Here is a 22,297-nt window from a genome sequence, read left to right as displayed (position 1 = left end):
TTCTGCTCTGTGGCTTGAGAGCAGGGCCTTGCTCAGAAGATGCTAAGGGCTGCAAGCTCTGGGAAAAACAAACCAGAAAGATCCAACCACGTGGATCCGCAATATTGGGCCCACCCTGGTCCCAGGCAAAAGATAAAACTAGGCATCAAAATCCTGATCTAAAGGGGTATTGAAAAAGCGTAGAAGTTGGCTACCTTAAGGTCATGAAGTAAAGATAAAAACCACCACCTGCACTGAGGACAACCTCTTTCAGACAGTGATTCCTATAAGCAGAAGCCCTTCATAGAGCCACCTACAAGGTTCTACATTTCTTGTCCTACTGCAACTACTTTTAAGGCTGGGCAGGGTCTTTAAAAATGCCTAATAAGAGAGAAAGAGATGATACTATACAGAAAACTATGAAGCTTGGACAGGTATAAAATGTTTATAAACAGTATGCTACTCCTTATGCAACGAAAGGATTGAAAGAGTCCCAATTCTTTCTACCCACAAATCCCTGGGTACAGCAGATATAAGTTTCTACTAACCTCATATAACATCAAAACCAAGTGATTAAGTGCAAACAATGGAACTTGTCTGGTTGCTGCCTGCTGTGAAAGAAATGACCAGTCAAAGAGTAATTCTCAGAACTTGAGGATTTGAGTACTTCTAGGTTTTGGGGGGGGGTTCCTTCTAATTATGAGTCATACTATATCTTAAGTCTCCCTGAGTAAAATGAAGAGGAAATGTATAGAGATGACTTGAACCTGAGGCTGGAAATTCTGGGTTCTTATTCCAGCTGTCACTCACCGGGGATAAGACGTCAGCCAAGCACCTTCACTTTTCTATCCCTCAGTTTTTGTATCTGCAGTGGGGGATCGTACCCTTTCTCCATCCTACCCAGGAGACCAATCACTAGCCACCACCTCTGCAGCCCTTCGCAACTGGACGAGGTACTCTTGATACAGCGACTTACTTGCCCCTTAATACAAACCCTCCAGGAGAATCCAGTTGGCAGTAACCCCCCGCTCCCTCAACTTCCAGCTCCACACTACATGGATCTAAAAACTGAGAGGCAGACGAACGGAGGAACTTGCTGAGTAATCGAAGGGGATTCTCATCTCATACTCAAATTCCAAATCTATTGCTTTTCCTTCACACCACAAAAGTATCTGTAGAATGTAAATATATTTTAGCTGTGTGATCTGGGTCTTCAATGGGTTACATTCCATTTTCCAAATTCTATTTTCCTATTGGATATGTCCAGGCAGAAAACACAGTCTTGGTAAGGTATGGACACAGCCCATGTGTCCACTGATGGGTGAATGGATAAAGAAGTTTGGTACATATGTACAATAGAATACTACTCAGTCATTAAAAAGAAGAAACACTGTCATTCTTGACAACCTGGATGGATTGTGAGGATGTCATGCTAACAAAATAAGTCAGACGGAAAAGTACAAAAACCGCATGATTTCACTCGTATGTGGACTATAAAACAAAAAAAAAAAAGTGAAAAACTAGCCAAACAAAACAGAAACAAATTCATAGATATCAGAATGATAGTTACAAGAGAGGAAGGGGGTGGGGGAGGGAGGACGAAATGAATAACAGGGGTCAAATATATGGTGACAAAAGGACACTAGGCTTTGGGTGGTGAGCACATAATAGAGTGTACAGGAATCGAATTATAATGTTGCACACCTGAAATTTATGTCATGTTATTAACGAATGTGACCTCAAATTTATGTCATGTTATTAACCAATAAAAATCAAAGGATGCAGTCTTGGTTATGGGCCCATGTGTATCCCTACAAGAAGAAAGGGCTGCACCACCCACCGCAGCAGGGAAACGGATCAAGGAAGGTACCACAGCAGAGCTCTGCCCCACACAAGTGGTAATGCACGGTGAGGGGGAGTTTTAGAAGGAACACTAATGGTGACCATTTTTATCATTAGCCCTAAGTGACAAAGCAGTACAGTGCCAGGTGAAAATCCATTAGACTAAAGAGATCATCTCAGCTGGGCTGCAAGGGAACACTTCATCTCAAAGAAACACAATTGTTGGGCTCTAGGGGCAGAAGCAATTCCTAGAAATGAGCCCTCAAGAGGCCAGTTTAGGCTGTGTGTTGTTCAAGGTGAGTCCGTCTGAGTCAGCCACATCTTGCCAGCGAAGTTCATGATGAATTCTGCAATGTCACATGCAGAGGTTACGGAGTAGGCACTTTTGGATAATGGGGAAACTTTGCATCAGCTGAGGGTCAGCGACACAGAGGAAGATGAGGGTTTGCCTGACCCTCCCATCAGCCCCTAAAGGACCAGGGTCAGGAGACAGCCATTTGTGCAGTGTGGGTCTGCAATGCAGGGAGGGGCCAGGCCACGCCCCTCACCGGGCAAGTGTGAGAAAGCTGTGCTGTGAGTGGAGAATGACCAGGCTTCCTGACACCAGATGGCCTTGATGTGGGTACGAGCTGTTCATAAGCATCGTCTGCCCCTGAAGTCCTTAGTACTACGAGCGTTTGCTGTTCTGCCACCAGAAAGAGGAAGGTCCCATGAAAGATGAACTCGAGCACAATCCTTCACCCTGAGAAAAGCGCTGGAAAAGGAGCTGCCCCATCAGCTCAGTGTCCACGCATTACCAGGTGAGTAGCCAGGTGACTGTCTAGATCAGGGGTCGGGAACTTTTTTGGCTGAAAGAGCCATGAATGCCACATATTTTATTTTATTTATTTTTTATTTTTTTAAAAGATTTTATTTATCTATTTTTATTGGAGAGAGAGAGAGGAAAGAGATAGAAAGAACAGGGGGAGGAGCAGGAAGCATCAACTCCCATATGTGCCTTGACCAGGCAAGCCCAAGGTTTTGAAATGGCAACCTCAGCATTCCAGGTCTACGCTTTATCCACTGCGCCACCACAGGTCAGGCAAACGCCACATATTTTAAAATGTAATTCCGTGAAAGCCATACAACAACCGTGTACGTTATGCAACATCCAATAGAATTTGGTGTTGTCCCAGAGGACAGCTGTGATTGGCTCCAGCCACCCTCAACCGTGAACATGAGCGATAGGAAATGAATGGATTGTAATACATGAGAATGTTTTATATTTTTAACGTTATTATTTTTTTTATTAAAGATTTGTCTGCGAGCCAGATGCAGCCACCAAAAGAGCCACGTCTGGCTCGCGAGCCATAGGTTCCCGACCCCTGGTCCAGATAGTCAGCCCCTCTCACCACACTGTGTCATTGGCTTGGGGACCCCCAGTGTGTCTTAAAGAGTAAAAGTTACCAGGCGAGGAGTTCCCTGAATCACTGAAGCAACGTCACCAACCTAGGTCGTTAATTAAAACAAAGGCGAAATCTGAATTGTCTTTTTTTTTTAATTAAATTAAATGAGATGTAATTTATACTGATTTATTTTTTCTTTTCTTTTTTCGGTTTGGTTTTGTTGCCGCTTTCACGGAATGATTCCGGGACCGCTTTCCATCAGGGCATTTCATTAACCGGTGGAATTTAAGTGACTTAATTGATGTAGTTAAAGCATTAACTTTGCTGTTAAAAAATAAAACGACTCAGGGCAAACACACGGTCATATTGTCATTACCGAGCACAGACTGCAACGTGCCAGCGCGGGAGCTGCTGCAAAGCGCAGTTAGACACGGTCCGTGTCCCAGGGGCATGCGGACCCAGCAAGGTTGTTATATGGTATTCATTGCAATTTGATGAACTTCATTTATCTAGACAGCCACTTATTTAGGATGAATTGGAACCTACTGAATCATCTTAATTCAGAGGCCTCTGCCGCACCGTGGGTCTGCAGCGGCTATTAAACTTGGGAAGATTCGGCAGCCATGACACAATGAATGTATTATCCTCACAAAATTGTCTGGGTGTGATGAATCATCAGCTTTATGGACAGGTGTTGGGCGATACCCCCTATCACCTTCCTTCCCTCCCCCACCCCCCTCAAGTTCTTGAGTATGATATCAGGGCTGCAGTCACTGTTACTCATCTTCCCAATAAAGAAGTTATCTGTCACAGATGATGCTATTTCCCCAATAGCACAATCATTCAATTCTTAGGGAACAAACAAAAAAAAAACCCCAAAAAACCACACAGCCTGAAACCCTGATACAAGAGGAGGGTTCCCCTAGGCACTGAGTTCTCTGAAGCGATGAGTTAATGAGGAGAGGAGAGTCCTCTCTCTGTAACAAACACAGCCACTTTATGGCATTCTCCTACTAATTGAGAGTAGGAACTCCCGTAAACTACACTTGGAGGATTTGTTTGGATTATTTACAAGGCCAAGGGAGGAAACATGCAAATCGACGAGACTTGCACAGAGAGCAGATCTGTTCACAGAACAATTGTACTTTCTATTTATAGACCGCAGGGCTTTTTTTCCAGGCAAGGGGTAGGTAGGATTGGAAAACAATCTCAGGGTTGTCACCCTCCTGATTCTTGGCTTCTTCCTAAATTCAGAGACATTTACAACATGTAGCCCAAGCCTGTGGTGCCTTTGATAATGAAACTTAAAGCTTGGAAACTAAAAACCAAACAGGAGGATCTTATTCCAAAAAATTATTGCAACTTTAACCTTCTCAGAGTTGAAAAAATACTAAGGGCATTGCATAAGCCAGGGTTCTCCAAAGATACAGGCAAACAGAACAGATAGATAGATAGATAGATAGATAGATAGATAGATAGACAGATAAATAGATGATAGATAGATATAGAGATATTCATACATACAGATTTATTTTCAGGAATTGAATTGGTTCACACCGTTATGGAATTATAGATGTTGGCAAGTCTGGCATCTGTGGGGCAAGCAAGCTGTCAGGCTAGAAACTCAGGCAGGATTTTTCATGTTACCATTTTGAAGCAGAATTCCTTCTTGCCCTGGAAACCTGTTTGTACTTTTAAGGCTCTTGATCGAATGAGGCCCGTTTACATTATTTACTGTTCCCTCTGATTATAGATGTTAATCACAACTACCAAATACCTCCACAGCAACACCCAGATGAGAATTTGACCAAACAACTGGACATCATGACCCAGCCAAGCGGACACATGCAAGTTAACTGTCACCCGTATCAGCTCTGTTGTCAACGCTTATCCCATGAACTTCATCAAACAATTCTTAAATTGGCAAATACAAAGCCAATAGAATCTGCATTCAATGGGGAGAGAAACGGGTCATCTAACTTTGTCTGCATCACAGCTTAACCAACAAGTTATTTGCCTTTGAAACATGTTACACAGTTTTGTGTTGATGTCAATCATTTTGTTGAAAAATGCGTGTCTCACGTTTCTATAAACCAGGTGCTGGCAGGTGATGGCCCATGACTGACTCTGACCCGCTGGCCCTCTTTACGTGGCCCGCAAGCTAAGAAGGATTTTCACATTTCTAAATGGTTACATTATAGTTATGTAAGAAGTTGTGCACTGAGAAATGGTTAATATGGTAAACTTCCTGTTATCTGTGACTACAACATGTGCTCACGCACATTATGCAAAAACCTCCATAATCTTCTAGATTTTGCCTCTAAAATAATGTACCATCTTACCCTTGAAAAAAAAATGTTGCCAACCCTTATTTTAAATCAAATACTTTCTCATTGTAGGAAGATTTAAGTACCCATTCAGTTACGTGGAACATTATTGTAACAAGTTTCTCTAATTCATTTCATAATCTCTTAATTCCACAAGAAGCATTAAAAATAATAGCTTTCTTGTTTGTGTTTTAACTTAAAATCCTATCTTTGTAAAGCAGGTTCTTTTAAAAAAATATATTAGTATTTCTGCTTTTAAACAAAAGAAGCCTCACTTACAGTTAATAAAAGCAATCAGGCAGCCTTTGTCCGGAGGCCGGCCGTAGTCTGGCTCTTCCCAGCCTCCCCTCTGAGGAATATCCCCTCCCCTACTTCACTCCAGCCACAGGAACCTTGACTTGGTTCCGTAAACACTTCCATCATGTTTCTACCCTGAGTCTGTCCACTCCCTGTTCCCTCGGCCTGGGTATGCTCTCCACGGAGCTTCCTGCCCACGGCTGCCTTCTCAGAATGCAGTCATCAACTCCAATGTCACCTGCTGCAAAGGCACACCCTCCCTGGCCATCCTCCCGACCCACCAGCCCTGTGCGTTTCTCCATCTCATTATTTTATTTTAGTTTTTATACAGTGCTGTCTGGAATTATTTGTAAATTTATCATCCTCCATCAACAGAATGCCAGGTCGAAGACTGGGCAAGGCTTTCGTCTGCCTTCTAAAGGGCTGTAGCCCAGTATCTGGAACGGGTCATGGTCACAGAAGATGTTCAATCAGTAGTTGGGTAGTAAGCAAGTAGGAAGACAGGACACTAACCAGACTGAGTTAATATATCATTGTCTCTAGGGATTGGGTCTTCCAATTAAATTATAATTAACTGGCTAAAAGTAGCCTGGAAAGTACTTAATCTGACCACCCATTTAAAAGCATTGAGGACTCAACTCAGGTAAAGTTCTAAGTGCTCCAGGTACAATAGTAAAGAAGAAAAACAAGGTCCTTGCATTCAGGGAACTCATAAAATAATACATCAGAAACAAAGAAGTCTGAGGTAATGCCATATTTTCTTCTTACCTCAAATACTTTTTCAAACTATTCCGAATCATTATGTCCTGGCTTTACTATATCACAGTGCTTCCCTGAATATGTAGGGCTTTGACACCATATCGATATTAGCCATAAATATTATAAAGATTTAGGGTAAAAATTAAAAAAACAGAAAAAAAATTACTCTGTGTGCTATAAAACACAATATAGAGATAAGTTAGTTTACAACACTCAAACACACTGATTCTCAGACTTCATGCGTACTGTTTTGATCTCAGAGAGAAAACATTTCTATCTAAAGGTACTCATGACGCTTCTTCACTGGTTCGGATTTTCTACATTCAGACATTATAGCTCATCTTGACCCAGGAAGAGGACAGTGAACATACCTACCTTTACTTCCATCTTTTTGTGCTTCTTTTTAAGAGCTTACTTCATAGTTTAAAGGTGGCCAGGCCCCAGTGTTGATTTTTAAAGCTTCAGGTAATCCCCCAAACTCAGGGTCCCTCTCCCAAGAGGAAGGGTGGATGAGAAAACCCAGCAAAGAATCAGTAACATCTCAGAACAAGAATGAAACATTGAAGTCGAGACACTGGGCCCATAGGATGTGACTGGGTGTTGGTCAGCTTCATAGAGAATTTTGTAGGTTTAACTTGGTCAGCACATGTTTATTGAATAGCAAAACAACAACAAAAAAAACAAACAAACAAATAAAGTCTTACCTGATAAATCTTTCTTTATGTTCCTGCCAATATCTCTACAGGTATCTTATGACCTTGTCTCTTGTCTCTTGGTTGGGTCTCAAGGACCCAACCTTGCTGGGTCCTTACACACACACACACACACACACACACACACACACACACACACACACATAAATTAAAGCGGGATCTCAGGTCTTTTATTTACTTCCTCATAAATTGGAAAATAAAATGTGCATTCTAATCAGACTTTAACATAAAACTGAGAAAAGATGTTTTTGTTCTTGTACATTTTACATGTCTATAGTGACTGTGAAACTATAAATATGAAATACATATATTTTCCCCTACCATCAGGAGTGAAAGTGACAGGCTGTATCTGTAACTGTCACGGAGCTGAAATTCAGGAAACCCACCAGCACTGTACCACGGATCATCTTTGACCTTGAGAAAGAGACTTCACTTCTGTGATCCTCAGTTTCCTCACCTGTGAAATGAAAGTGTCTTGTAACAACATTTCTAATCTGCTCACTTCCAACTGTAGGTTCCACTGTAAAGTTTAGCTTAGACAAATAAATATAGCTTTGTTTCATTATAATAAGCATAGCCAATTTTAAATAAGGATGAACCAGGAGTTCTTGTTTTTATTTTAAGACTGACACTATAAAATATGTCAAAACATGAAATTGTACTTCTTAAATATATGTTGCTATTGTATGTATATGTTTACTTAACTTTACTAAAGCTCTGATTAAAAAAAATAAAATGAATGCTACTTTAGCTCATTTTCTATAAATAATGAAATTAATAATATTTTGGAAGAAGAGAAAAGAATGACATATTTTCATATGGCTATTCTTTTAAGCTACTGCTCAGGCAAGTGAAAAATAAAAGCTTCCTTTAATAGCCATTCTTATTGTGTAGCACCAAGTCGCCTTGTCTATGCAAATGGACTGCTTTGAGACAAAGCTCCACCTTGATGAATTCTGTTGACCTGTTTGACATTTTTTTAACCACCACCTGAATTCAGCCAGTAAACAGCTATGCACTGTTTTAAAAATAACCAGTTGTTCTGATCGTCACCTCCCTACCCCCTCCCAGCCTGGAGAATTGCCGGGTACAGAGACTGTAGGCAGTGGAGGAAGGCAGGTCTCTCTCCCTGCCCACCAAGGCCTGGAGTAAGCACCCTACTTAGCTGTATCGGGGGGCAGAACAAAACAACTCGTTAAAGAGGCAACACTGAAACCAAAACAAAACAGAAACTTCTCTGAATTCAACTGTATTTTGATAAAATAAATTCAGTAAAACCAACTAACAGGAGGTCAGGCAGTTTTAGGGATAATGAAGAGAAAGTAGAACGGTAGGCTGCAAAGAAAACACAAGAAGACGACAAAAAAGAATGGGGGAGCCCTGGCTTGTTGGCTCAGTGGTAGAGCATTGGCCTGGCGTGTGGAAGTCCTGGGCTCCATTTCCAGCCAGGGCACACGGGAGAAGTGCCCATCTGCTTCTCCACCCTTCCCCTTCTCCTTTCTATCTTTCTCTTCCGCTCCTGCAGCCAAGGTTCCATTGGAGCAAAGTTGGCCTGGGTGCTGAGGATGGCTCCATGGCCTCTGTCTCAAGCACTAGAATGGCTCCATTTGCAACAGAGCAACGCCCCAGATGGGCAGAGCATCGCCCCCTGGTGGGCATGCCCGGTGGATCCCAGTCGGGTGCATGCGGGAAGCTGTCTGCCTGCCTCCCCGCTTCTCACTTCAGAAAAATACAAGAAAAAAAAAAAAGAATGGAGGAAGTTGTAGCTGGTAGTTTCAGAATCAAAATGCATGTGCTCTTATACTTTGTAAGAAAAAAAGAAATCCCTTCTAAAATTCCCAGGTAAAATTTACACCAGCATGCCAGCTCTGTGAATACAGGTGAGAAAATGGAGACATGAGGCAACTAGGCAGATACTGAAGAAACGTCTTTACTGAACCTCAAGATTAAAGCAATCTTTTTTTTTTCTTTATCTTGAATTTTTCAGAAAATTGTCTCAACACTTCACTTCTCATTTTTGTGGTAAACAGAACTAAAGCCAAGTGAAAAGTTGGTCGTGTTCTTTGACATTCCCTTTATCTGCCTGCATAACTCAGGCAAAAAAAAAAAAAATCTGAATTACACCGATATTTGCAAATGGGTAGACCATGTACTGGAGAACTTCATGAATTAGAAGATAAAAGAATCAGGTGGTGCCTAGTAAAAGCACAAAAATATTTTGTGGTGGCCTTTTCCTATCTCTTTCTGGTATGGCCAGGGATGTTTCAAATAAGGCTCTGCTGTTATTAGCACTTAGGGCATTGTTACCTCCCCTAACACTGAAATGACATTATAAATGGCACGTCCGTGTATTAGAATCGGGTCCCAATTTCTCCTTGTTTTCCGCATCCCACATCAACAGCAGGAAAGGTGGAAGACCGGCCCGGCCAATGCCAAAGCGTTGGAGAAATGCCTTCAGTTATTATTACCAGAGTAAATGAAGAAACTGCAGGCCAGATGGGTGTATATTATCTATCCAACTAAAAAAGTGTCTTGTTAACAGAGATAAATGGTCTGAAATGGCAGAACATTTTCTTGCAATTTTAAAAAATAATAGAAGCAATATTTCAGAGGATAATTCTGCAATTTTTTTCAAGGTTTCTGCTAAAAACCACATTTGATATTGATAGATACATTCTTAAAGTGTCCATTGACACACTCATAAATATGTGAAGTTGAAAGGGGATTTCAAAAAAAAAAACAAAACAACCCAACTCTAGTCATCTCTCTTGGAAGCGTGAAGACATAATGTGAATGGCCTATATAGCATCTATATAGTAGGGCTGAACATATGTCATTCAGTCCTGAATCAGCAGTGCTGATGCAAACAGGGGTGGAGAGACACCACGGGGAACACAGAGGTGACAAGGACCAGACAGACAGGTGCCACTCTGATTAATATCTGTTTGTCCTCAAATACGTTCAATAAATGTTGCAGAAGGTCAGTTTTCATATTTCTAACATGGAGAGAAAATCTAGCTCAGAGGAATGGCCTGAGAATTTTTAAAAATATACTGCTCACCAAAATTAGGGGACATTTCAAAATGAACATAAAGCAAGAAAATATCCTCCAATGTTTGTGAGCTGAATATTTTGTAAATAGCCCGTCGAGTGCACGCAAGGTGCCATCTCAGGTGCTAACTTCTCCACGAGCACCACATGCACAAGGCATTAGGTTTTTTTGCCTCCTTGCAGGAAAGGATGTCTTGTCTTACACATCGGGAACCTACTGTTCTCTTTCAGTGGTATGGGTACATCATTCTTCTTCGGATTAAGAATGAAACAAGGTCCCTGACAAAAGCACAGATAAATGGTATCCCTCTTCCATAGTCCTTGGCCTGGTTACATCAGTGTTATAGTTAAACATAAAGCCCGTTATGAATATGAAAACACTGCCTTCATTTGCATTAAGCCATATCGGTAAGCCAAAAAAAGGGTTATTTATTAGTAGAAAAATACAATTAAGTTCTGAGATATTTTATTTTATTTGGAAAGCTTCCTTTCTCCAGGAACATAACAATGATTTACTGAATTACAAAGTGCTGTACTTTCGAGGCAGTCAAAATACTTTCCTTACGATCACAATACCTTGTATTTTGAATCACGGTAATACCCAGCCCGCATGTCAGAACAGCCTTCAGAGAAGCTTCAGGCCTTTTCTTGCTTGTCACTTAAACTGTTCCCACCCAGGAGTCTTGGGTGGGTTAGAATCCTTCCAGTTAGCATTTGGTTAGTTAGTTGTTTTGATTACTAGGAGTACTGAAAAATACAGGTGATTAATATAACTTGTCAACCCCAGGACAAACTACAGCACTGTATGTGACACCCCAAAAATTAAAAAGAAGAGGAAGGTGTTTCCAGGAACCCGCAGCCCAGCTTTGTAAAGTCTGCTGTGTTGGGCAAGGTCGAAGGAGTCCCGTTGTACTTGGAGGTTCAAGTCAGAGCACTAAGTGATGATGGTATCAAGTCAAACAGCTTGAAGAATAAAAGGGGAAAACAGAAAGGCAGCATGTGGGAGAATCACACACTATCTTTAGCATAGTCGGTCAGAAGCAAGCCTCCTGCCTCCAGCCCTCCAGCTTTTTCTCTGTTCTTCAGCTTAGCACCAGAGGAAGCAGTCTGTTAAAATGAGAAGGTGTACCAATGGAAAACATGCCGCTCAGCCCAGTGTGGGGGCGGAGCTTGACGGTGGCAACATCAGCCCCGTCTCTCTTAATTGACAATAAAAGAGACAACTGGGGCATTCAGTGGACCTGTCGTACTAATGTGATTCGATATGCATTTTAAGTGACTTTGTCACCAACTCCTGCTCTACTTCATCCATTTCTGCTTCTGATGGGAGCTGCCATGTTGTCCCAAAGCCTCATCCTCTTCCCCAGTCTGGACCAATCCTAGCACTTTCCTGAGATACTTTATATTTCAGAGCACAGACAGGGTGATGCAGTCTCCCTCTTGTGGCCAAAGTAAAAAAAAAAAAAAAAAAAAAAAAAGTGAATTTATTTATTTATTTATTTTTAAAAATATGCCTCCCCAGAAACAGATTCTGTGGTGGAGAAACAAAAACAGACAGACAATGAGGGTAAAGTGCAGACAGACAGAGCTGTGAAACTGGAGGGAGGGGCTGTAGCAACCACACCCCTGTCTCCAGTTACCCTGAAGGCTCAAGTAGATCCATCCTCTTGCCCTTGTTTTGTTCAAATCTGCCATGATTGCCTAACTTGATAAATGACAGCTCTAGCCAATAGTTGGTCAGGGTTACATTTCTGACAGCTGCAACTGAACTAGTACATTCACCAAAGTATTATTTACTCAGTTCAATTTTCTCCAAAGCAAGGACTGAAATAGCACCCTAATAAAATCCTCACTACTTGCATAAATGTATGGAGTATGGAGGTCTTACCTTTGTAGAACACTTTGACAATTCATCTTAATCCGTTTGTTTTAACTCTCTGGGTTTTAATTTTCTTATCAATTAAACGGCAGGGGGTAAACTAGGTCAGAAGGGGTAAGGGAGGTACACATGTCACTATCCCCCCTCACCCCCCATAGCAGTTGTTATGTACCAGTTCTGGTATTCCTTCTAAGGCTCTTCTGCCTTAGCAGCTTCAGCACAATATACAAAATAAAATTTAACTTCTATTCTTGGACCCTACATAATCTCAGATATCACCATAACCTCCCTTCGAATCCAATGTATCACACCAGGCAAGGATCTGATTCCCATTTCACAGGTAAGGAAGTTGAGGCACACAGAAAAGTATGGTCTACAGTAAGCTGTTTGGCTTGCTTTTAACTCCACGTCCTCATTTGGGGCTGGGGGCTAGATGGATGATGAAAAACTAGGGAGGCCTTCAAGTGTAGTGAGTTTCTGCCCCCCCCCCTTGGAAGGGGGGCAGTGGGGTAAGTCATTCCAATTCTCCCTGTGTGCTTGCTTCGGAAATTATCTCATCCTCTTCCTTCTACTGTCCTCTCCCCTTCCTTAGGCCGTCACATCAGCACCAGCTGGCTAGACCCCACATTAGAGGGAGAATGGGGCCCAGCCAATTATTGCTTTTCGGCATTAAGTTGTACCCTGGTGAGTCGCATCCCCAAAGGGGTTGAACTTATGAGTGGGGAATAATAGGAGCTCAGGAAACTGGCTCAGGGACCCACTTTTGAACCCAAGCAGAGATGCAAATTTGGGGTCTAAGCATGCCATTTAGTCAACCATGCAAATGAACACATGCTCACTTGCCCGGGGCCTGAAAGAAACCAGGAGGGGGGCCACAAGGAATTCCAATCTGTTCTGTTTCTCCTTCAGTTGACTTTTGGTCCTGTTTTCATTGGTGTTGGCTTCTTCTGTAGGTGCCTATGGCTGAAGGTGAATGTTTGTTTTCTTAACCAGGACAGCAGGAAGCAGATATGAAGAAAATGAAATGAGTTAAGATGAAAGGGTAATAATGGTAAATTTTTCAAGTAACCTAGGAAGAAAGGTTAACAAATAGATATATAATATATTATGTCTATATATAATTTTATACACACATGGCTGAAAAACTGGTACAAACACGCAATTCAACCTAGTCAACCCCACATCTAAGAGTCTTTCCTTTCTCTTTTTCTTTTAAAGGTTACCATTTACAATCACTGTTTATGGGTGCAGGGGTTAGGACGACTGTATTTAGTTGCAATTTTTCAAATATATGCTCTTCATGAAAGCAAGTGTCTCGCTCTGACAAGGGTTGTGACCCTCATACGTTTCCGGCAGCCCGAGCTGAATTGGAACTGTTCGTTTCTATTCACTTCCACCTTCTCAGCAAAGATTCCATTTCCCAATTATTGGAACCGCGAGTCCAATAAAAGCAAATGTTGCTAAAGAAAAACAACATAAAAAGAGGCTTTCAATATCTAAAGAAAGCTGGGGATTGATTGGAACTAAGTAGTTGGAAGCACATCTCCATATCTGTCCTCAACTACAAAGGGGACGGCCGGTGGCAGGGAGCGGGCTGAGGGAACGGGGCAGGAGCTTGGAGCAGGGGCGAGGAGGAGAGCAAAGTCACTGCAGGAGAGACAGGGAGTGGTGTCTGGTGTCTCCCCTGCAACCTAACGCTGACAGGCCGGCATCTTGCTCTTCTCCCCAGACTGAACACATCGCTATTACGAAGCAGAGCTCTCTTCTAGGATAGATTAAAGAGCTAATAGGTGAAACCAGCTGCCAGGAGCATCTGTGTTTTTTTGTTTTTTGGGTTTTTTTGTGGTTTTTTTTTTTTTTTTTTCAGTGCAAGAGTCCTCGCAGAACTGGAAAGATACAGGTTCCTGAGTTCTCAGGGGGATGTAACCTCAGAGGGAGTTTCTATGATCCTCCAAATTTTCAAGAGCCTAAACCCGATGAATCTCCAGGAATCCTTCCAACATGTGACCTGTCATAGCAGCTTCCCCTTTGAAAGCATTAGTACTGGTGTGCAGAGACCTGGAGAAGCCTGGTTCTGCTTTCACCCAAGGTACTTCCTAGTTATCCCCTTATTCCTTGGGTGAGTCCTGGGCGGGTATGTTCGCGGATCCTGGCTCCCAGCCACCTTGAGTGCTTGCTCCAGGACATCCTCCCTAAAAGAAGAGATGGATGACCTGCTTTTTGTCGGGCATCAGAGATTAAGGAAATGGTTGGAAATAATAAGTATGCCAAACAGCTCAGGGTCCCACAGCCAACTTATGAAATCTTTAAGAAAATTTTTAGACAGGGTCTAAGGCCTATAGAGTACGAATTGTTGGGCATGTTGGGGGAAAGGAAAGCACTGAAATTTGACATCACATCTAATCTTCACAACAACCCTGCAAAGGAAACCTGATGATTCCATTTTCTTTTTTTTAAATCCTGGCACTTTATTTTATTTTATTTTATTTTTATTTATTCATTTTAGAGAGGAGATGGAGAGACAGAGGAGAGAAGGGGGGAGGAGCTGGAAGTATCAACTCCCATATGTGCCTTGACCAGGCAAGCCCAGGGTTTCGAACCAGCAACCTCAGCATTTCCAGGTCGACGCTTTATCCACTGCGCCACCACAGGTCAGGCCTGATTCCATTTTCAATGAGGAAACATTGGACTTGTCAAGAATGTGCAACATCCTTGGCTACAGTTTGGAGGTCAGGTCAGCGGTGAACTCAGCTGTTTTTTACTCCAAAATGTCAGAAATATCAGACAATACATCTAGGTTTGTTCCCACCTTTATTTACATGCATTTAAAGTGGTGTGATGTGATGGATACACATACACATTGTGAGAGGCTTCCTCCCATTGAGGCAATTAACATATCTAGTACACCCAACATTTACCCTTTTTTGTGAGTATGAGAACAGTTAAGTTCTACTCTTTTAGTAAATTTCAATTATACAATACCATGTTATTAACCATAGCCACTATGTTAAACATGAGATTCTCAGAACTTAGTGCTTTTATCACTGAAAGTTGATACCCTTTAACCAGCCCCTCATTTTCCCCACTCCCCAGTTCCAAAGCATGCGTTTTTACTGCTTTTTACATTTTATTTTTAGAGATTTTTATTGTAAATTGAAATATATCTGACCCTGGCTGGTTTGCTCAGTGGTAGAGCATTGGTCTGGTGTGTGGATGTCCCAGGTTCGATTCCCAGTCATTACCCACAGGAGAAGCACCCATCTGCTTCTCCACCCCTCCCCCTCTCACTTCTCTTTTTCTCTCTCTCCCCTTCCTGCCATATTGGCTCAATTGGAGCGAGTTGGTCCCAAGAGTTAAGGATGGCTACATGGCCTCAGCCTGAAGAGGTAAGAAGAGCTAGGTTGCTGAGCAACAGAGCAGTGCGCTAGATCAGTGGTCCCCAACCTTTTTTGGGCCACGGACCGGTTTAATGTCAGAAAATATTTTCATGAACTGGCCTTTAGGGTGGGACAGATAAATGTATCACGTGACTGAGACAAGCATCAAGAGTTTTTTTTTTTTTGTATTTTTCTGAAGCTGGAAATGGGGAGAGACAGTCAGACTCCCGCATGCGTCCGACCGGGATCCACCCAGCTCGCCCACCAGAGGCCACGCTCTGCCCCTCCGGGGCGTTGCGCTGCCATGACCAGAGCCACTCTAGCGCCTGGGGCAGAGGCCAAGGAGCCATCCCCAGCGCCCGGGCCATCTTTGCTCCAATGGAGCCTTGGCTGCGGGAGGGGAAGAGAGAGACAGAGAGGAAGGAAGGGGGGGGGGGTGGAGAAGCAAATGGGCAGTTCTCCTATGTGCCTTGGCCGGGAACTGAACCCGGGTCCCCCGCACGCCAGGCCGACGCTCAACCGCTGAGCCAACCGGCCAGGGCCAATCTGGTCTTTTTTTTTTAAAATAAAACATCGTTCAGACTTAAATATAAATAAAACAGAAATAAGGTAAGTTATTTATTCTTTCTTTGCGGACCAGTACCAAATGACCCACAAACTGGTACCAGTCCCCAGGGTTGGGGACCATTGTGCTGATGGGCAGAGCATCGCCCCCTAGTGGGCAGCTTGCTGGGTGGATCTAGGTCAGGCACATTGGGGACTCTTTCTGCCTCCCCTCCTCCCAGTGAATAAAAAAAATTATATATTTATATCAAATATAGAGGAACAAAACATTTAGCTTTCGAGACTAAAATATAAAAACCAAACAAGCCAAGAGAAAGTGGGAGAAATTTAACAGATAAAAAAGTAGAAGTTATTTAAAAAGAAAATCACAAACCGAACACACCATGGTTCTCAAGAGCCCGGCTTTCCCAAGAGGCATCTGCGCAGCCCAGCCTGCAGCTCCTGGGCGGAGGGCGGAGCTCCCAGACACGTGGGCTCCGATGTCTGCACTGCAGCTTCCAGGAGCATTGCCTTCTCCCCAAAGCTCACTTTAAACAGCAGCCCTTGTGGGGTGTAGAGTAGATTTCTATACACTAATATGTTAGGGGTTTTTATGGGTTAGTAGCAGTGCTTTCTGAAGCTTTCTTTGAGCCTTGTGCTCGTAAGGAACGAATCTTATATTGTGACGCTGTGCACATATACTTATTATGTATCTTATAGATATGTATTTATAATTGGTAAAAACTTCTCTCAATAATATCTTCTCTTCGATAGGCAATGCATTCTGATACGTTCTACTGTATTTTAGACTCTGTTGCTGTGACGCTGCTGGCACAGTGGCATCGGCCCACACTGTGGTGGAAGAGGGGCTATGGTCCTATCCGGGTCCAGATCCTTGCCAGCTGTATAAACTTGAAAGAACTTTCTGAACCTAGAATCGTAATTCCTCATAGGAATAGTGGTGGTTGAGTTTATGTGTCTCCTTTACTGGGCTCCGGGATGCTCAAATAGCTGGCAAAACATCATTTCTGGGTGTGTCTGTGAGGATGTCTCCAGGGGAGACAAGCATTTGAATCTGGAGACTTGAGTAATGAGGAAGGCCAAATTTGCTCCCTCCAGAGGAAAAAAAGAACTCCATTTCTTTCCCGGCCTTGGACATTGGTGTTCCCGGTTTTCAAGCCTTTGAGATCACAGCAGGACTTAAGCCAGCAATTCTCAGGTCTTCTTTTCCTTGGACTGAACTACCCCATTGGCATTCCTGGGTCTCCAGCTCGCAGATGGCGGGACTTCCGGCCTCCATAACTGTGTGAACCAATTTCTATAACCAATCTCCTCTTCTCTCTCTCTCTCTCCCTCTCTACCCCTTCCCCTCTTTCTCTATCTTTATCACCTATCTCTGTGCTGTTGTTTTTGTTTCTCTGGAGAACCCTGGCAACACAAAGATGTTGGGGAGGTTAAGTGAATAAATATTACATGAAAATGACTGCCCCTTAAAAAGTACCTAGTAACCTGATCAGGCGGTGGCGCAGAGGATAGAGCGTCAGACTGGGATGTGGAAGGACCCAGGTTCGAGACCCCATGGTCACCAGCTAGAGCACGGGCTCATCTGGTTTGAGCAAAGCTCACCAGCTTGGACCCAAGGTCGCTGGCTCAGGTAAGGGGTCACTCGGTCTGCTGTAGCTCCCCGGTCACGGCACATATGAGAAAGCAATCAATGAACAACTAAGGTGTCACAACAAAAAACTGATGACTGATGCTTCTCATCTCTCTCCGTTCCTGTCTGTCTTTCCCTGTCTATCCTTCTCTCTGACCCTCTCTGTCTCTGTAAAAAAAAAAGAAACAAACAAACAAAAAAACCAAAGTACCTAGTAAATGTTAGCTCTTAATCTAAACTAATAGCACAATGTGACACACAGGCCAAGTGCCTTTACAGTGACTGACATGTAGCAAGCGCTCAACCAATACTTGGCATTTGGGGTAATAGGTATTTATTATCCCTACAAAGTATAGGATAATGTGCTAGGAGTTTTGTGAGTAAAACAAAATAAAACGGAGAGTACTTAAATAGAAGAGGGAAAGAAAGGAGCAATCAAACCACATAAAAGCTTTCGTGGAGACAAATATATGTTACTACTTTGAGACCAGAACCTTAGCCATTTTCTTTTGTAATTCAATATAAAATAATATGGCGTATGTCTTTGTCCATTCTTTTATTTAGGACTATTTTTCCCCACTAGATTGTCAAGTCTTTTAGGGCTGAGACTGGGTCTATTAATCCAAAATTGTTTTCTTGGCCTACAGTCATGCCTTTTACATGAAAGTCACTCAACAAATTACTACTTATTGAATAGGTAACAAATGAATGGAGCAGAATATTACTTTATTTGTATCCATATATCAAAGTAATTGTTCAATTTAGTAAAAACATAGTCTTGTGGACAGCTGGTTGTCATTGAACAGAGCTTCCCTCTCCCTCAACTTCATTCACTACTTACTCACTTTCTAAAATCATGTTGTTATCCGTGCAATATGAAAGAGAAGTGGGGGGGGGAAGAACATGCTGGGTGCTCTTCTAAGCCCTAAAGGAAAATATTTGGAGAAATCTCACCTTTCTCTATGAAGCACATTATTCCAAGCATGTAACATCTCTCAATAACTCTAAATGTTCTTTTGATGAATAGCTTTAAGATGAGGTTGACTAACAAAAGAGAAAGAGACTCATAGATAGAGAACAGACTGATAGCCCTCAGTGGGGAGGGGGATGAAGGGCTGGTTGCAAAAGGCGAAGGGATTAACCAACAAAACAAACAGCACTCATAGACACAGCTAACAGACAGTGTGGTGATTGCCAGAGGAAAGGGAGGGGGGCAATAGAAGGGGCTGGAGCATAAATAAATAGTGATGGAAGGAGACTTGATTTCAGTTGGAGAACACACAATACAATACTCAAATAATTTATTATAGAATTGCCCTGGCCAGTTGGCTCAGTGGTAGAGCATTGGCCCAGCGTGTGAAAATCCTGGGTTTGATTCTCAGCCAGGCCATACAGGAGAAGTGCCCATCTGCTTCTCCACCCCTCCCCCTCTCCTTCCTCTCTGTCTCTCTCTTCCCCTCCCACAGCCGAGGCTCCACTGGAGCAAAGTTGGCCCGGGTGCTGAGGATGGCTGCAAGGCCTCCGCTTCAGGTGTTAAAATGGCTCTGGTTGCAGCAGGGCAATTTCCCAGATGGGCTGAGCATCGCCCCCTAGTGGGCATGCCGGGTGGATCCTGGTCGGGCGCATGTGGGAGTCTGTCTGCCTTCCCACTTCTCACTTCGGAAAAATACAAAAAATAAAAATAAATAATTTATGATAGAATTGTACACCTGAAACTTATATAACTTTATTAACCAATGTCACCCTAAAAGATTCAATTATAAAAAAATGATGGAGTTGAGATCTTTGGTTGCTCAGGCAAGGGAATTGGCAGCCCGTGAATTCCCACTCCCTCCTGTATCCCAGAGAAGGGAGAGAAGCTGGATGAGATGACATCACCTTCAACTTTACTCTTCGTTTCTTTCTTTCGCCTTCCTTCATTTATCTGGTCAAAAGCACAGAGGAAACTGGCAGGAGGAGAAAAGTACTGAAATCCAGGGGGAAAAGACCTGTGAGATTATGACACATTGTTTCCTGCTGATGTTCCAGCTTCTTTTCATGCCCAGTTGGCATTATATCCTTAACCACTCTCATTTCCATTTCTGTTAATAGAAGAGAATTATGTTTATTATGCTAATGCCAGGGAATGACAAAGTTGGAATTCTCCAGAGCATTGATAGATCATGATTCAAGGTAGAATGGCCCTGATTCACCTCTCTAAGTGGGAGAGGGTAGGATGAGCAAGGTCTTGAGATGAATAAGCCAATTACGTGGTATTGTTGAATGCCTACTGCTTACCTAATATTGTGTAGGGCAAAACAGAGGAAGAGAAAACAAGACTCAGTCCCATTGAAGAAGCCACAAAGCTTTCTTTTTACTAGAAGAGAATTGACTACAACATGAAATATATAAAATCCTGAGGGTAAGACTTGTTCTCTATTTGTCCGTGATTTTCTATACCTAGCACCAGGCCTACCACAAAGTAGGTCAATGCTGGTAATTAACTAATGAGTCAATCAAAGTAGAACAAATGTAACCCTTGAAATGGGACGGACCTAAATCTCATGTCCATCATTTTCTGATCTGTGATTCTGCACAACTTGCTTAATCTCTCTACTGGTGCCTCTCAAAACTCTCCTAACTTTATCTGAGAAACAAAAGTTGTAAACATTAAATGTTCCAGAGCTAAAACATCTAGTACAGAGCCTAACAAAGAGTAGCTGTTCGATACACTATTATTGCCTTATGATTGTTGCTAAGATCAGGCCTTAGCTGATACCCAGCATATGATATCAGGATAGTTCACTGTTCTATACAGGAAGATTCCTGGACGAAGGTTCAGAGCACAATTCTCACGGGGATCCAAAAGTAGCCCTGTGAGCTTGCCAAATAAGGTTTGTCCCTCAAATAGCTCTTCCACTCATGTTCTACTGATTTCAGATTCTACTCTTTTTTTTTCTTTAATTTAGAAATTAAATTGAATTGATCAGTAAGAATACATAGGTTTTTGGGTAAGTATTTCTATAGCATATGAAAGGTTCATTGCATTGTGTGCCCATCATCCAAAGTCAGATCATTTTCTGTCACCATATATTTGTCCCTCTTTACTCTCCTCCCCCTTCCCCTTGATAACCACTTCAGATTTTACTCTTAACTATCTCTTGAGTAATGTTGATCCCTGATATAATAGAAAGATAATCTAATGTACATCCTGAACCAATGAATGAGAGGCTCAGTCTCACTAGCATCAGGGTAATAGGCAGTGATTAATACTGAAAGACTACAAGCCGTGAGGCAGGCAACAAAATTACAAGGTAGAAAGATAGCACACTTCTATGACAAAGCCTGAGATGAAGTCCAAGTCATCCAATGTATTAGCTATATGCACTAAGGCAAATTATTTAATCTTTCTGAACCACAGATCGAAACTTTAGATATTATTATCTGCAAGAATTACATAACAAAATGTGTAATGTGTTTAACACAGTTGCTGTCACAGAATAATGACCCAATACCTTATTTTAATTTTTCTTTCCTAAACTCAGTATTGGAACCCTGACACTGGGTGCCATTTTCCTGCCTACCCGTTATGCCCTCCTAAAACATCTCTAAAAATAACTTTCATATCATACTGCTTCATTAAACACTAACATTCCTTACCCTTTTGAATCACACCCTTTTTAGTTTGTGGAGAATGGATCATTACTGTCATTGGGCTTCAGAAATGCTCAACTCCTGAAATAGTAGTTTCCTTCTGGAGCTAGAGAAGCTTCATCAAACAGCCATTACAAACCGTTTCAACGACTTATCCTTTCAAAGGCTCTCGAGGCCAAGATCGCTGTAATTTGCTCCTAATCTGACTTGTGATTCCAATTTAGCCAGAATTATGAAATGTCCCTTCAAATTAAGTAAACCTCAGCAGCTTTTGTGCTATCTATGGGATGACCATATATCCCATTAGCCCTGCTCTCCAGATTCCAATGAAATTCAAACTCATCTGGAATGACCCCACACTTGGCATTACTGCCCTTGATCACTACCAAGAGTCTATTGATGGAAAGGAGGCAACAGCAATCAATATAAAGTGTTAACTTCCAAAAAAGCTTCTGTCACTTGCAGGAGATAGTGGTTATTTATTGAGATGTTGACAGTTCCTCACCATGAATCACAATATAAAAAAAGAGAAAAGTAGGGGACTCCACCATCATGTATGAGAAGTAGATAAATATCTACTTCTGTACATAGATAAATATCATGAGTCTGTGTTCTTCAATGGCAATAAGTGGATCTAAGGACCAAAAAGTGAAGCATTTGATATTCTCTAGGCTTTCAGGCTGGTTAAAGGATCGTGCCTTAAGGCTGTTAAGAGGGGAAGTGGTTTCATAGATCTAATCTATGCCAACCTGCTGAGCATTCATTGTTTATATCACATAATCTTTATGACAACTCTATAAAAATGATATTATCTCTATTTTAAAATGAGTGAATTGAGGTCCAGACAAGTTAAATACC

At 42.2% G+C, this 22,297-nt stretch overlaps 1 long non-coding RNA gene across 1 annotated transcript in view; it reads right to left on the bottom strand.

The window, feature by feature from the left end:
- Positions 1-11,479, bottom strand: part of LOC136338191 (uncharacterized) — a 35,084-nt gene extending 23,605 nt beyond the window's left edge. The window contains exons 1-2 of the long non-coding RNA XR_010731931.1: positions 11,407-11,479; positions 7,624-7,759 (exon numbers count right to left, since the gene is read on the bottom strand). This is a non-coding gene — a long non-coding RNA (uncharacterized lncRNA). The remainder of the gene's footprint in view (positions 1-7,623; positions 7,760-11,406) is intronic.
- Positions 11,480-22,297: the final 10,818 nt, after the last annotated feature.

This window comes from Saccopteryx bilineata, chromosome 5, assembly GCF_036850765.1.
Source record: "Saccopteryx bilineata isolate mSacBil1 chromosome 5, mSacBil1_pri_phased_curated, whole genome shotgun sequence".
Lineage (NCBI taxonomy): Eukaryota > Metazoa > Chordata > Mammalia > Chiroptera > Emballonuridae > Saccopteryx > Saccopteryx bilineata.
The sequence above is the reverse complement of the archived record's forward strand: the minus strand, read 5'-3'. Positions and strand labels throughout refer to the sequence as shown.